Consider the following 16041-nt stretch of genomic DNA (forward strand, 5'->3'; position numbering starts at 1 on the left):
AATACTAAGCAGCTCCACACTGTCAGCACAGAGCTCAGCGCAGGGCTTGATCCCACAAACTATGAGATCATGACCTGAGCCAAAATCAAGAGTTGGACCCTCAACAGGGGCGCCTGGGTAGCTCAGTTGGCTAAGTGTCCGACTTCGGCTCAGGTCTTGATTTCACGGTTCGTGGGTTCGAGCCCTGCATCAGGCTCTGTGTTGACAGCTTGGAGCCTGGAGCCTGCTTTGGATTCTATGTCTCCCTCTCTCTCTGCCCCTCCCCTTCTCACACACTCTCTCTCAAAAATAAATAAACATTAAAAAAAAAAAAAAAAGAATTGGACCCTCAACCGACTGAGCCACCTAGACGCCCCAAAAGTACTATTATTATAAATGATGTAGGGGCGCCTGGGTGGCTCAGTCGGTTGAGGGTCCGACTCTTGATTTTGGATCAGGTCATGATCCCAGGGTCGTGGGATTGAGCCCTGCACTTGGCTTTGTGTGGAGCATGAAGCCTGCTTAAGATTCTCTCTCTCCCCCTCTGCCCCTCTCCCCTGTTCATGCTCTCTCTCTCTCTCAAAAAACAAAACAAAACAAATGAGGAGGATGCAGCAACACACATAAAGGATATTAAGAAATAAGGTTGAATACTTACCAATTTTTATGCCAATAAATTAAAAATTTTAGATTAACTTTCCTTCCTAAAAAGGAAAAACTATGCTTCTAGAATTGACTATAAAGATTAGCAAAGGACAGATTTTATAGGGAATGCAATTACGTGTTAAAAAAAATCAGGTTTTTTTTTTTTTTTATTTTAGAGAGAGCATGAGCAGGGGAGGGGGGAGAGAGAGAGTGAGAGAGAGAGAATTTTAAGCCCCTTACACGGGGCTCGATCCCTCAACCCTGGGATCATGCATGACCTGAGCTGAAATCAAGAGTCCTACGCTCAACTGACTGAGCCACCCAGGTGCCCCATTATTATCAGTTTTTAAGAAGAAAGACTTACCCAACTATTAAGTGTAGAGGGAATATCTATGATACAAATTTCCAAGTTTGAAAAGACGCAATTATCAGTTCCTTTTCTAAACCTTGCATGATCTCAACATATAAACAGGAACCAAAATTTACATATGTCCTCAACCTCCCAAATTACAAAAAAAAATGTTGAGTGTTTGAGTACCAAATACTTATCTACATGTTAATTGTGAATATAAATTTTAAAAATCATAACTACTACCAAATTAATATTCTAGTTGTTTCTCTTTAGAATGTAAATATTTCAAAATCAGTAATGTAATTGTTACTACTTTAAAAATTAAAAATGGGAATGCAAGGGGCACCTGGGTGGCTCAGTCGGTTAAGCAGCCGACTTCGGCTCAGGTCATGATTTTGCGGTCCGTGAGTTCAAGCCCCGCGTTGGGCTCTGTGCTGACAGCTCAGAGCCTGGAGCCTGTTTCAGATTCTGTGTTTCCCTCTCTCTGACCCTTCCCCGTTCATGCTCTGCCTCTCTCTGTCTCAAAAATAAATAAATGTTAAAAAAAATTTTTTTTAAATAAAAATGGGAATGCAAGCTGGCGCAGCCACTGTGGAAAACAGTATGGAGGTTCCTCAAAAAACTAAAAATAGAACTACCTTACCACCCAGCAATTGCACTACTAGGTATTTAGCCAAGGGATACAGGTATGCTGTTTCGAAGGGGCACATGCACCCCAATGTTTATAGCAGCACTATCAACAATAGCCAAAGTATGGAAAGAGCCCAAACGTCCATCGATGGATGAATGGATAAAGAAGAAGTGGTATATATTGATATATATATATATACATATATATATATATATATATATGTATATATATATATATATATTACTCGGCAATCAAAAAGAATGAAAGTTTGCCATTTGCAACTATGTGGATGGAACTGGAGGGTATTATGCTAAGTGAAATTAGTCAGTCAGAGAAAGACAAATATCATATCCTTCACTCATATGAGGACTTTAAGAGACAAAATAGATGAACATAAGGGAAGGGAAACAAAAATAATATAAAAAACAGGGAGGGGGACAAAACAGAAGAGATTCACAAATACGGAGAACAAACTGAGGGTTACTGGGGGGGTGTGGGAGGGGGGATGGGCTAAATGGGGAAGGGGCACTAAGGAATCTACTCCTGAAATCATTGTTGCACTATATGCTAACTAATTTGGATATAAATTTAAAATAAATAAATTTTTAAAACACAATTTTTTTTAAATGTAATGTTTATTTCTTTTTTTTTTTTTAATTTTTTTTTCAACGTTTATTTATTTTTGGGACAGAGAGAGACAGAGCATGAAAGGGGGAGGAGCAGAGAGAGAGGGAGACACAGAATCGGAAACAGGCTCCAGGCTCTGAGCCATCAGCCCAGAGCCTGACGCGGGGCTCGAACTCCCAGGACCGCGAGATCGTGACCTGGCTGAAGTCGGACGCTTAACCGACAGCGCCACCCAGGCGCCCCTGTAATGTTTATTTCTGAGAGAGAGAGAGAGACAGAGCATGAGCAGAGAGGGGCAGAGACAGAGGGAGACACAGAATCTAAAGCAGGCTCTCCAGGCTCTGAGCGGTCAGCACAGAGCCCGACGTGGGACTCAAACTCATGAACCGCGAGATCATGACCTGAGCTGAAGTCAAACACTTAACTGACTGAGCCACTCAGGTGCCCCTGTTACTTTTTTTTTAAACTAGAAGATAATTTTTCAGGAATTCAGGAGAAAATACCTATCCAAGCTTGGTTATTCTTCCAGAGTTTACGCAGCTTAACTAAAAAGGGAAAATATTTTAAAATCACTTGATTTAAAACCACTGAAGAATGGTATGATGACATATGTAGAATTAGAATGTGATACTTAAAAGTAATTATTAACCACAAAAAATAAGAACAACTTAGAATCATCTAAACATATGCACAATGTGGAACTTAAATGTTTTCTTAGGAAATGTGGAATAAACTATCTCCTTTCACTCAGCTTTGACTTAAAAGATATCTCAACTGCATTTTAGGTAGAGTTTGTTAGGTAGCAACAAACGTTGAAGACAAAGTTCTATTAAAAAGAAAACCACATGGGGCGCCTGGGTGGCGCAGTCGGTTAAGCGTCCGACTTCAGCCAGGTCACGATCTCACAGTCCAGGAGTTCGAGCCCCGCGTCGGGCTCTGGGCTGATGGCTCAGAGCCTGGAGCCTGTTTCCGATTCTGTGTCTCCCTCTCTCTCTGCCCCTCCCCCGTTCATGCTCTGTCTCTCTCTGTCTCCAAAAAAATAAATAAACGTTGAAAAAAAAAATTAAAAAAAAAAAAAAAAAGAAAACCACAGGCCCAAAATGGTGTCACTAAAATGGCATCACTTAGGCTAAGTCACCAAATCGGGGCTTAATAACTATCCTAAGTGCACTTTCAACGAATCCGAGAAATATAGTGTTTTTTTCCTAAAGTTTATCTATTCTGAGATAGAGAGAGAGAGAGGGAACGAAAAGAGAGAGAATGTGAGCAGGGGAGAGGCAGAGAGAAAGAGAGAGGGGGAGAATCCCAAACAGGATCAGTGCTGTCAGATAGGAGCCTGACAAGGACTCAATTTAATGAACCATTAGATCATGACTTGAGCCAAAATCAAGGGTCAGATGTGCAACCCACTGAGCCACCCAGGAGTCCCCCAGAAATACAGTGTTCACCTGTCAGAAACTTTCTGGTCACCACTACAATAGCAATCTGTCATGCGGGCCCTCTCCATCCCCCAAAGGAAGAAGAGATAATCCATCTAATAGGACTCTGTCCACCCCTCTAACGGAAGATGACCTTGCCTGGAACAACCCTTTTTTGTTATCGTTGTTTTTGTTTTTGCTAATAACTTTCTCAATCCAACCTCCTTCCTGTAAAAACCTTTCATTTTGTGGCACTCTCCAGGGCTCCCCTACTTGCTAGTTTGCTGCTAGATTCATGAATCATTCAATAAAGCCAATTAGATAGTTACTCAGTTGTAATTCGTTTTTTAACCGTGTCTTCGACTGCAGATGTGTTCTCTCTCCCCATCTGCCTCCATCAGAGCCTGCAACAGGACCAAGGCATTGGGTTTCATCTTCAGCTGTTTATGTAGAACGAGCCAGGAATGAACTGAGGATGCTGGGCATATGGTTCGTTGTCCTTTCCGACAGCCTGAGGCTGCATTAAATCCTCAGACAATGATTCACTATGGTTTCAACCACCAGTAACTGCCCTGCACGGTCCTTTTCAGATACACCTCCACCGCACCATCTGCTTGTACCAGTATCACAGAAAGTCAACACTCAGGAAATTTTACTGTATTGAACGTGCAATGAGCGGATTTAGCCCTGGCCGTCCCGCCCCAAACCTCAAACGTGTCCTTCCACCGCGCGTAGTTGGGAAAACAACACCACGGAGGAAGAGAAGGCCAGGCAACCGACCAAGGTCTCCCAGGAGCCACACAGACCGGAAGTATCCCTTCACTGCCCGGCACTGCCCACGTGCCGCAGTGGCTTCCGGGAGCCGCTTGGCCTCGGTGTGTGCATGCGCAGTTCCACCACCGTAGTCCCAGAGCCCTGAAGGGAGCGGGGTCCTGGGCAGCTAGAGGCTGTGGTGTCGGTAGCGAGGGACGGATGTAGAGCCGCGAGTGTCTGCGTGAGTAAAGAGCCAGAACCTCCTATCCAAAAGAGAATGGTCTCCTGTCCCCGAGTCTCGGGCAGTGATGGATGCGCGAGTTTTCCAAGAGTAGGGCGCGCATGTTTACTGCCGACAGCAGAGGCGGGGCCTCAGCGCATTGGGTCTCCGGGATGTGCGAAGGGAGGGAAGGTGGTTGCGAGTGACGGAACGCGCGTGCGTTCGGTCGTTTGGAGGGGGGCGTGGCTTAGTGCCCAAAGGCGCGTGGGAGGGGGTGCTGTGCAGGCGCAGGGAGTACCATGCGGCCGCTGTCTGGGGTAGCTGAGGCGTTCTGGAATTGCAGCTGGGGCTCCCCGGCGGCGTGGGGCAGGGTCTCTTGGGGGAGCACCCCTGCTAGCGGGTTCTGGGGGTCGCCGCAAGGGTGTGGGACCAAGTGTCATCGCAGTGTGGGTGTTGCATGGGCCGCTCGTGGAGCCTCGGAGGGGCCGTGTGGCTTTTCGCACCTCGTTTGGTCTTTGGGAGCCCGGCCTGCGCACGTGCAGAGTGGATGCTGCGTCCTGAGCGGCTCCTCGTGTCCCAGGATTGAATACCTCGAATGGTGCCCAGCCCGAAGTCAGCAGGGACCTGGTTGGAAGTGCAATGGTGCAATGAGGTTTTTCTTTTTTCTTTTCTTTTCTTTTCTTCCCTTCCCCCTCCTCTCCCCTCTCCTCCCCTCTTCTCCCCTCTTCTCCCCTCCTCTGCCCTGTCCTGTCCGCCAGATCTGGGTTTTCAGAATCGACCCTGGCACTTAAATCTGTCAGATGCGGAAAGTGAAATCTGTTTTATGGCAGCTGTGCTGATTAAAAAGAGGACATGCAGAGGGCTTATCTCGGTTACGAGACTCCCGCTATTACTGTTCAGTGTGGGGTTGGCGCGGGCACAGAGGAGAGAAGCTGTGGCCCCCCGAGCAACCACAGAACACACACGGAATTGCACTTGCAGAGAGCTCGCCGCTCGTTCAGATTCTTCCCTGGAGCCCTCCTGAATTTCCTGTTGGGCCTAGACCCCACTTAGGTTGATCCTGGTTCTTTTTCGGACATTCATGGGCTGACAATATCAAAGTCCGTGGTCATCAGTATGTAGGAGGTTATGTGTGGCCTGTCTTGTCTGTTCTGTCTCCAGGGACAGAGGTTTTTATTTTTATTTATTTATTTATTTTTAGGATTTTTAAATTTTTATTTTTTTTTTTATTTTTTAAAATTTACATCCAAATTAGCATATACTGCAACAATGATTTCCGGAGTAGATTCCTTAGTGCCCTTTACCCATTTAGTCCATCCCCCCTCCCACAACCCCTCCAGCAACCCTCAGTTTGTTCTCCATACTTATGAGTATCTTCAGTTTTGTTCCCTCCCTGTTTTTATATTATTTTGTTTTCCTTCCCTTATGTTCATCTGTTTTGTCTCTTAACGTCCTCATATGAGCGAAGTCATGATTTTTGTCTTTCTCTAATTTCACTTCAGAGGTTTTTATTTTTTTTTATTTTTTACTTTTTTTTTAAATTTTTTAATGTTTTATTTATTTTTGAAACAGAGAGAGACAGAACATGAGCAGGGGAGGGGCAGAGAGAGAGGGAGACACAGAATCCGAAACAGGCTCCAGGCTCCGAGCTGTCAGCACAGAGCCCGACATGGGGCTCGAACTCACAAACCATGAGATCATGACCCGAGCCAGTCAGAGGCTCAACCGACTGAGCCACCCAGGCGCCCCAGAGGTTTTTATTTTTAAAAATGCTTTATTAAAATATGGACGGCTCTTAGGCTTGTATGGTAATGCCTCATTCTTTAATGAAGCTAATTTAATTTTAACAAATATTCTGATTACTTGCCTAACGCTCCCTTAAAAATAAAATTCAGTTATGTTAGGGGCAAAACCACAGGCAAGTCCGGAGAACAAAGGTGAGGAAGGGAGAAGAAAGAGAGGAATGCACCAGAGAACAAAGGTGAGGAAGGGAGAAGAAAGAGAGGAAGGGGAGAGTTGGGAAGGCTGTTATAAACAAAAAGTCCATGGGAATACACTTGGAGTTGGAAGTGTAGTGGCTTCTCTTTGGCTGGGCTGTTGCTCCGGGAGGAGGGAAACCTTCCTTCCATCTGTTGGGATTGTAAAGTAGTATCCAAGTGCAAGGTCCCTCTTTTCCTTTTAGGCCTGCAATTGACCAGGAGTGGTGGGGCTTGATGGCTCCCCCTGCTGGCCTCCCAGCTCCCTGTTAGTGAGGTGTCCTTGTATTAATAGCTGAAAACTATTTTACTTCATTCTCAAAATATTTCATTAGCAGTATCACAAGTTCATGTGATAAGATGTCTCTTTCTTACTCTTGGTCCAAAAACCCTATGGAAGAATAATGACCTTGAGAAAACTGCCATTACACTGCAGGTCCTCTCGCTCCTCAATGTATTGAGGATTTTATTTTCACATGAGGATTTTATTTTCCAGCCCAGAAACTCTCCAGCAGTTCATCTTCTCACCTGGTGTCTAGCTTTCCTGGGTGACCTCTGGGTAGGCAGACCTGTTTTCATTTATGCCCAAAGTGTCCAGCGCTCTTCCTCTAGAGCATCCCTTATACCTTCAGAAAAGTTTTTTTAATCAAGTTGTTGGCTTATTAATGAATTAGAAATACTCCATATACCTAATGTTTGTTTGTTTCTTTCTTTCTTTCTTCTTTTCTTTCTTTCTTTCTTCTTTCTTTCTTTCGAGGGAACGAGCAGGGGAGAGGGGTAGAGGCAGAGAGAGAATCTTAGGCTCCATGCTTAGCATGCTGCCTGATGTGGGGCTCGATCCCACAACCCTGGGATCATGACTAGAGCCAAAATCAAGAGTTGGACCCTCAACCGACCGAACCACCCAGGTGCCCTTCCATGTACCTAATTTCTGTAAGGAAAGTTGCTATGGGAAACTTAATACCTGGCTGAATCACTTTCTCATCCATACCTTTTTTTTTTTTTTTTTACTTTGATGGCACCACCCCTTTTAAAAATAAAGGATAGAAGCAAAGAGGGAAAGATGTGAAGACAAGAAGTAGGAAAGGACTAAAATGGTAAAAAGAAAGATGAGATGCAAATGACTTTGTCCCAGTGAATCTGAAGTTGTTTCCTTGCAGTGTGAGCTGAGTGATTCCGGGTGGGAGTCGTGCCAGCTGGGGTTCCCACCACATCTGGCAGACTCTGAGGATTCCGCCTTTTCCATCACCCCATGGTGTTTAGTTGAAAGTTCATAGTCCTCCTGTATCCCGTAATGACAGACCATCAAAGGATTGAATTTGATACTGGGAGCAACATTTTCTGAAGGATTTTGATAAACTGGAACATACACTAAGGTGGGAAGCCAAGATGATTGAGGGTCTGGAAACTATGTCTCATGAGAAGGGGTAGAAAAACCTGTGTATTTTTGCCTGGAGAGGAGATGGTTGCAGAGATGTGTGGAATTGTGGCTCTGGTAAAAGTATTTAAGTTGCTGCTGTTTTCTGTGAGGTCTAGAAATAGAACCAGGTAGAAGTAGTAGAGTAGCAAACTCTGACTAAAGTACTCCTTTAATTTAGATTTCAAAATTGAATTATGGTTGACATGCAGTGTTATATTAGTTTCAGGTGTACCACATACTGATGAAACAATCTGTATGTTATGTCGCTTTTACCACAATAGGTATAGTTACCATCCGGTGTTAACTATGCAAGGTTATTACATATTAACTATGTTTCCTAGGCTGTGCTTTTCATAGCTGACTAAAGTAGTTTATCTGATGGCAATCAGAAAATTGAATAAGCTTCCAGTGCAGTCATCGGTGGGTTACATGATTTATGGTGATGATGATAATTTTGCTTTTTGACACATCTTCAAATTTTAAAAATGGTACAAGAAAAGTACAAAGAATTCCCTTATCCTTTCATTCCAGTTCGTTGAATGTTACCCTTTTACTACCTTTGCTTAATCCATATATTTCTCTATATTCGTATTATTTTTTAAACATTTGAAAGTAAGTTGCCAACTTGATGCTCCTCTACTTAACCTAAGTATTTCTTTTTTTTTTTTTTTTTAATTTTTTTTTCAACGTTTATTTATTTGGGACAGAGAGAGACAGAGCATGAACGGGGGAGGGGCAGAGAGAGAGGAGACACAGAATCGGAAACAGGCTCCAGGCTCCGAGCCATCAGCCCAGAGCCCGACGCGGGGCTCGAACTCACGAACCGCGAGATCGTGACCTGGCTGAAGTCGGACGCTTAACCGACTGCGCCACCCAGGCGCCCCTAAGTATTTCTTTTTAAAAAAAAATTTTTTTTTTAACATTTATTTATTTTTGAGACAGAGAGAGACAGAGCATGAACGGGGGAGGGTCAGAGAGAGGGAGACACAGAATCCGAAACAGGCTCCAGGCTCCGAGCTGTCAGCACAGAGCCCGACGCGGGGCTTGAACTCACGGACCGCGAGATCATGACCTGAGCTGAAGTCGGCCGCCTAACTGACTGAGCCACCCAGGCGCCCCTAACCTAAGTATTTCATTGTGAATTTCTTTTTTTCTTTTTGGTTTTTGTTGTTGTTATTTCAAGTTTTTATTTAGATTCTAGTGAGTTAACATATAGTGTAATATTGGTTTCAGGGGTAAAATTCAGTGATTCATCACTTACGTACAACACTCAGTGCTCATCCCAACAAGTGCCCTCCTTAGTATCTATCCAGTGTGAATTCCTTACACAGCTATCAAAATTAGAAGTGAAGTTATTAAAATAAGTTCACGTCGATATAATTCTGTCATCTAATCCGAGGTTGGTTATCCTCATGATGCCTTTTATATATATAAAAACCAAACAAACAAAAAACCAAAAAAAATCCAAAAAATTGGGTGGCATATACTGTATTGAAGCGTCGTGTCTCTTTAGTCTCTTTTAATCTGACATTTCCTCAGTCTTTGTATTTCTTAACATTTCCCTTTTTTTTTTTTTTTTTTTTTTTTTTTTGGGACAGAGAGAGACAGAGCATGAACGGGGGGAGGGGCAGAGAGAGAGAGGGAGACACAGAATCGGAAACAGGCTCCAGGCTCTGAGCCATCAGCCCAGAGCCTGACGCGGGGCTCGAACTCCTGGACGCGAGATCGTGACCTGGCTGAAGTCGGACGCTTAACCGACTGCGCCACCCAGGCGCCCCATCATTTCCCTTTTTAAAAACGTTATTGTGAAATACCTTTGAACTTAGAGAAAAGTTGCAAAAATGGTGCACAACTCCATGTTCCCTCATCCAGCTGCACCTGAAGTTAACATCTTGCATTAATGAAATCGACATTGATAAAATATTGTAGCTCATCTATTGACCTTATTCTCATTTGGCCAGTTTTCCACTCGTGTACTTTTTTTTGTTGAAGGATCCAATGTATATTGCATTTATTTAGTTGGTGTGTCTTCCGAGTCTCCAATTGATGACAGTGCCATAGATCTTTGTCTTTCATGACCTTGATACTTTTTGAGGAGTCAAGGCCAGTTATTTTATAGAATGACCTTCAACTTAGGTAGGTCTGATGTTTTCCCATGAGTAGATTGAAGTTATTCATTTTGGAATTGAAGACCACAGAAGTCATGAGTCCTCCTAAGAACATCATGTCACGTGGTACATGATGTCAACTGGGAAAGATTGGCTTTGTTAACATGGTTGAGGGGATGTCTGACAGGTCTCTCCACTGTGAAGTTACTATTTTAGTCCCTAGAATTAATAAGTATCTTGAGAGGAAGCCCTCATTTGTTTTGCCCAAGCTGTCCCCTGGTTTAGCTATTGGGAGCACCATCGGGTTGGTTCCTGGGTGTTTTAGACATGCCCATTATTTTATGAGCACTTCCTTACCTTCTAGCACCACAAGATGATCCAGGCACATTTTGTACTTTCCGGACCCACCCCTGGGGTCTCTATTTCTCCATGGGGTCCGGGAGTCTTTTGGCGTCTTTCTTCATTCCTCTTTTTCTTCTTCTTTTTCTTCTTTCTTATTTCTTTCTTTTTTTTTTTCTTTTTCTTTCTTTCTTTCTTGATGTCTTCTCTTTCTTGCTTTATCTTCTGTATTCTTATCTATCTCTTTATCTCCGTCCTCCTTCCTCCTCCCTTCTCTTTCTTTCTTCTGTCTTTCTTTCTTCTTCCCTTCTTTCTTCTTTTCTAGAATGGAACTTAGAAACCAAAGGGTGGAGCTGAGTAGGGGTTGAGTGGCTCATTACTGCTTGGGTGTTATTGTTTCTAGGCCCTATTAGGGACAGATGGGATATCCTATCCTAAGGTATATTCTAAGATACATATCCATATGCACATAAATCTATTTTTTTAAGGTTATTTATTTATTAGAGAGAGATGGAGAGAGACAGAATCCCAAGCAGGCTCCACATGACAGCATGGAGCCTGAGACAGGGCAATCAAACTCATGAACCGCGAGATCATGACCTGAGCTGAAGTGCTTAGCTGACTGAGCCACCCAGCCGGCCCTGTTTTTTTGGACTTGATGTCTGATGTTATTATTTGTCACTCTTGGAAGATCTCGTTTTTTAAAATGTTTATGTATTTTTTGAGAGAGAGAGAGGAGAGCATGAACATGGCAAGAGGCAGAGCGAGGGAGACACAGAGTCTGAAGCAGGCTCCAGGCTCGAGCTGTCAGCACAGAGCCTTACACAGGGCTGAACCCACGAACTTGAACCCACAGGGCTTGAACTGTGAGATCATGACCCTGAGCTGAAGTTGGACGCTTAACCAAACTGAGCCACCCAGGTGCCCCTAGAAAATCTCATTTTCAATGAGACTCCGAGATAGACGTTCTCATGAGGACAGTGTCCATCTCTTGGCAATCTGGTGTTTTCTTGGCCTTTTCATTTCTGTGGTCACAGTTTACCATATTCTGCAGCCTCTGCTTACCTTTCTCAGTACGCCTTTTCTTGAGAATGATTACACCGAAATCCGTGTTGCAGGACATGTGGAGTAACAAGATGATGACTGTTGGGCACTTTGGTTCTAGGTTTCTCCCCCTCTTTTTTAGGGGCTTTTCACAACATACTAGTGAACATCGTCTTTTTTTTTTAAATTTAAGTTTGTTTGGGGACGGCTGGGTGGCTCAGTCGGTTTAAGCATCCGACTTCAGCTCAGGTCACGGTCTCGTGGTTTGTGAGTTCAAGTCCCGCATCAGGCTCTGTGTGACAGCTTGGACCCTGGAACCAGCTTCAGATTCTGTGTCTCCCTCTCTCTCTTCCCCTCCCCTGCTCATGCTCTGTCTCCCTCTGTCTTCAAAACAACAATAAAACATTTAAAAGTTTTTAAATTTAAGTTTGTTGTTATAAGCAATCTCTACACCCCACATGGGGCTCGAACTCATGACTCTGACATCAAGAGTCGCATTTTCTTCCATACCAAGCCAGCCAGGTGCACTGAACATCATCTCTTTAGAGAGATTGAAACATTTGCCGATTCTGCTTGCTTTCTGAGGCCTCAGGAGGCAAGGCATGGTAGTATCAGCGAGCCAGGAGTATCCTTCTCCGCCTGTTTCTAGTGACTAAGTTGAGAACACCAAGATTGGTAGCCACAGTGCAACCCTGAACAGATTTGTACTTTCTTTCTCCAGTCCTCTTGGGTCTGTAACGGAACACCCCTTACTCAATGGCAAGTGGATACTGCCATGGGTCAAGACAGCCTGCTTCATGGAGAAGCTTGTCTGCTCATTCCCTCATGGATTTGGACCACGTAACCCTTCCATTGTTCACCCAGAGCGTCAGCAGCTACCTCTGTGACCACTCGCTTCTTATAAAAGGTATGAAATTTGCGTTCGCTCTCTACTTCAGCGGGGAGTAGCAAGGAATATCTCTAAGGAAGACTATTAAAGAAGATACATTCCAACATGAAACAGTGATGAAAAGAATGAACAAACCATGTAAAGAACATGCAAAAACTTCCTGCACCAATACACACCTTATTGCTTATCAAAATTCTTCACAAGTGCCACCAGTGCCGTAAGTGTGGGAAGTCCTTTAGCTGTCGATCCACTCTCGTTCAACATCAGAGGATCCACACAGGAGAGAGACCCTATACATGTAATGAATGTAGTAAAACCTTTGATCAGACGGCACACCTTAACCAGCACGAGAGAATCCACACAGCTGAGACACCATTGAATGTCAGGAATGTAGGAAGACCTTCAGCCAGATGACTCATCTTACTCAGCATCAGAGTACACATGCTAGAGAAAGGTCCCGTGAGTGCCATGAATGTGGAAAGACCTTCAGCCATTCCTCAGCCCTGATTGATCACTGGGGAATCATAGTGGGGAAAGACCCTGCAAATGTAAGGACTGCAGTGATGTCTTCACTCAAAGCTCACAGCTCACTAGACATAAGAAATTCATTCTGGAGAAAAACCCTACGAATGTAGTAAGTGTAAGAAGTCCTTCCTATGTCTCTCTTCCTGATTGAGCATCAGAGAGTTCATACTGGAGAAATGTGGGAAATAGGTTAAGAATTCTCTACACTTACACAAATGGGTTAAAAAGGCATCAGGCGGAAAGCCACCTTAACAGGATGAAAGTGTCTGAGGACAGCTAAGGATATATAGGCCGTAATGGAATCTTGACTAACTTACCATTCTCAGGATAGCATGTTCCATTTATCTTAGTCCTTACAAAAGTCAAAACCAGATGTAGTGCCTTCAGGAAACGGCTGTCTGCATGGTGCCGAGATGTTGTTATGCTTTGGCCTAGCCTCTAACACGCATGCCCTCGAGTCCTTTATCTCTTACACTGATGAGTTAATTATTACTGGTTTTATTGTTTCTTTCTGCACGTCCATTACATATGTAAGCCTTCAAGATCCTAATAAATTCGGGGGCGCCTGGGTGGCGCAGTCGGTTAAGCGTCCGACTTCAGCCAGGTCACGATCTCGCGGTCGTGAGTTCGAGCCCGCGTAAGGCTCTGGGCTGATGGCTCGGAGCCTGGAGCCTGTTTCCGATTCTGTGTCTCCCTCTCTCTCTGCCCCTCCCCCGTTCATGCTCTGTCTCTCTCTGTCCCAAAAATAAATAAACGTTGAAAAAAAAAATTAAAAAAAAAAAAAGATCCTAATAAATTCAGAGAAAGGACGCCTATTCAGGACTCTTGTCTCCCCATATAGACATTAGCCTCTCTTGTATTCAATTCTGCATCCACTCTCTTGCTGGGCAAGAGAGAACTCCAGACTCCTAGTCTGCAACAGAGAAAAACTATATCAGTATAGGAATGAAAAAAAGACCTCTTGCCATATCATGCAACCACTCTACATAGGAGACTTCACACTGGCACAGAAACACTATGAATGTAAGGACATTGTGAAACGCCTTTACCCTACAGGTGCCTATTTGGTCAATCATAGGAGGAGTCTATACAGGGGAAAGGACCCCGTGAAAGTCAGGTATGTGGGAAAAACTTTCAGTAACCACTCTTCACTTGTTACGCACGATAGGACACAGAATGGAGTGAAGCCCTTTGGATGCCCTGCATGTGGGAAGGCCTTTAATACTTCTTCATATCTTTGTCAGGCATAAGAGGATTCATACTGGTGAAAAACCCTTTGATTGCCATGAATGTGGGAAGACCTTTAGATGCAAGTCATAGTTTACTCAACATCGGCGGGTTCATGTTGAGGAATATTAACAAAAGCTAATTGGACTTGGAAATGTTAACATTCTAGTTATTTGACAGTCCGTCAAGATCTTGGTAACAAGTGGCATCAATGACACTGATCCTCTTAAGAAGCAGTTTATTCACAGTGTCTCAAGTTCTTGGTTGATGGAGGTAATAGTAATGAACCCCCTTCTGAAAATGGAGAGGAACCAAAGTAAATCTGGTTCAAGAGCAGAAAGTGAAGCCATTACCCCGTGATCTGGGCAGCTCTGGCCTCTTGCTCCCACACAAGGCCTACACTGTGCCATCAGTAATGAGCAATAGTGCTTTACAAGTGAAACTTTACTGGTCCTCGGTCTGTGTCACTTCACGTTAGGTATCTTGAAACCAAGATCACAGTGCTTCTGTCCTAACTGCCAGAGAATAGGCAAGAGATCATCTCTTGGCTTTTGCTTTTGTTTTAACGGGAAGACATTTATCCTACCAAGTTCGGACACAATGGAGAGCTCCCCTCAAATGGGAAAATGTTAAACATTATACAACACAAAAGAACAAGAAGTTACTTCTTGATGGTTCTGCATCCTAAAATGGCGCCCAAACATAGTGCCAGAGAGAGAGGGAGAGAGATGGAGGGAATCCAAAGCAGGCTCTGTACTATCAGCACAGAGCCTGATGCAGGGTTCGAACTCACACACTGTGAGATCATGACCTGAGCCAGGATCAGGAGTCAGATGCTTAATCAGCTGAGACATCCAGGTGTCCCTAAACCAGGTTTTTTAAAAATAATAATAATAATTGATTTTAAAAATAATTTAACATTTGGAAAAATGTGAAAATGTGTATTTCTGCCACCATGGGGCACTTGATGTTCATTGGGTTGACACGGCAGAAGAAAGTGTTTTGGGTGTGTGTGGTGGGGGGGGGGGTTGCTAAACTTTTACAGTGGAAGTAGATGAGGTGATATAGCACCCTTCTGTGGTCTCCTGAGTCACGTTGCTGGATTATTTATTGCTTCTTAAAAGTCCACCCCAAATCATTGGAGCCAGAGCAAGGACCATTTTTTGTTTCTTTTATACATTTCTCCTGATTCTGTGTGTGAAGCATTCATATTGTATCTGGGGGATAGGTGTCTGATCTCCCATCTATGTGATCCCTGCCAGGACCGAACATCCAGGATGGCTTCTTCTTTAACACGTCTGACACAAAGCTGGAGTGGCTGGGACCGTGACTATGGAGCCTCTGTTTCCATTGTCCGCTGCTGCTGCCGCTCTCAGCCATGCAGCCCCAGAACCCCTGCCCCTGACTTCCCCCCCGCCCCTTGTGGTCTGGACAGATAGCTGGACTTCTCACGGGCACATCAGAGCACCCAAGAGTGCAAGACAGAAGTTGCTAGACTTTTCATTCTCTAAATGCTGTTTTGTAGTTTTCAGTTAATAGATCTGGCATTATTCCATACATATATTCCCTACATTATTCCCTACATACTTCCCTACATTATTCCCTACATATTTCATATTTATTATTCTATTTGCCTTAAAATGTCAGCTTCTGACCATTGCTGGTATATAGAAATACAGTGGATGTTTGTGTAGCCATCTGGTATCTTGCAACCATACTAAACTTGGTTGTTCTCGTTGGGTTTGTGTTGTTTTGGTACATTAGCTTGTTCAACCTACGGTGATCTGCTCTTCTTCAAATAAAGGCAATTTTACTCTTTTCTTTCCCATCTGGATGTCTTATTTATTTTTCCTACTGTACTGGATGAAGCCTCTACTACAGTAGTAAG

The sequence above is a fragment of the Lynx canadensis genome, chromosome E2 (assembly GCF_007474595.2).
Source record: "Lynx canadensis isolate LIC74 chromosome E2, mLynCan4.pri.v2, whole genome shotgun sequence".
Classification (NCBI taxonomy): Eukaryota; Metazoa; Chordata; class Mammalia; order Carnivora; family Felidae; genus Lynx; species Lynx canadensis.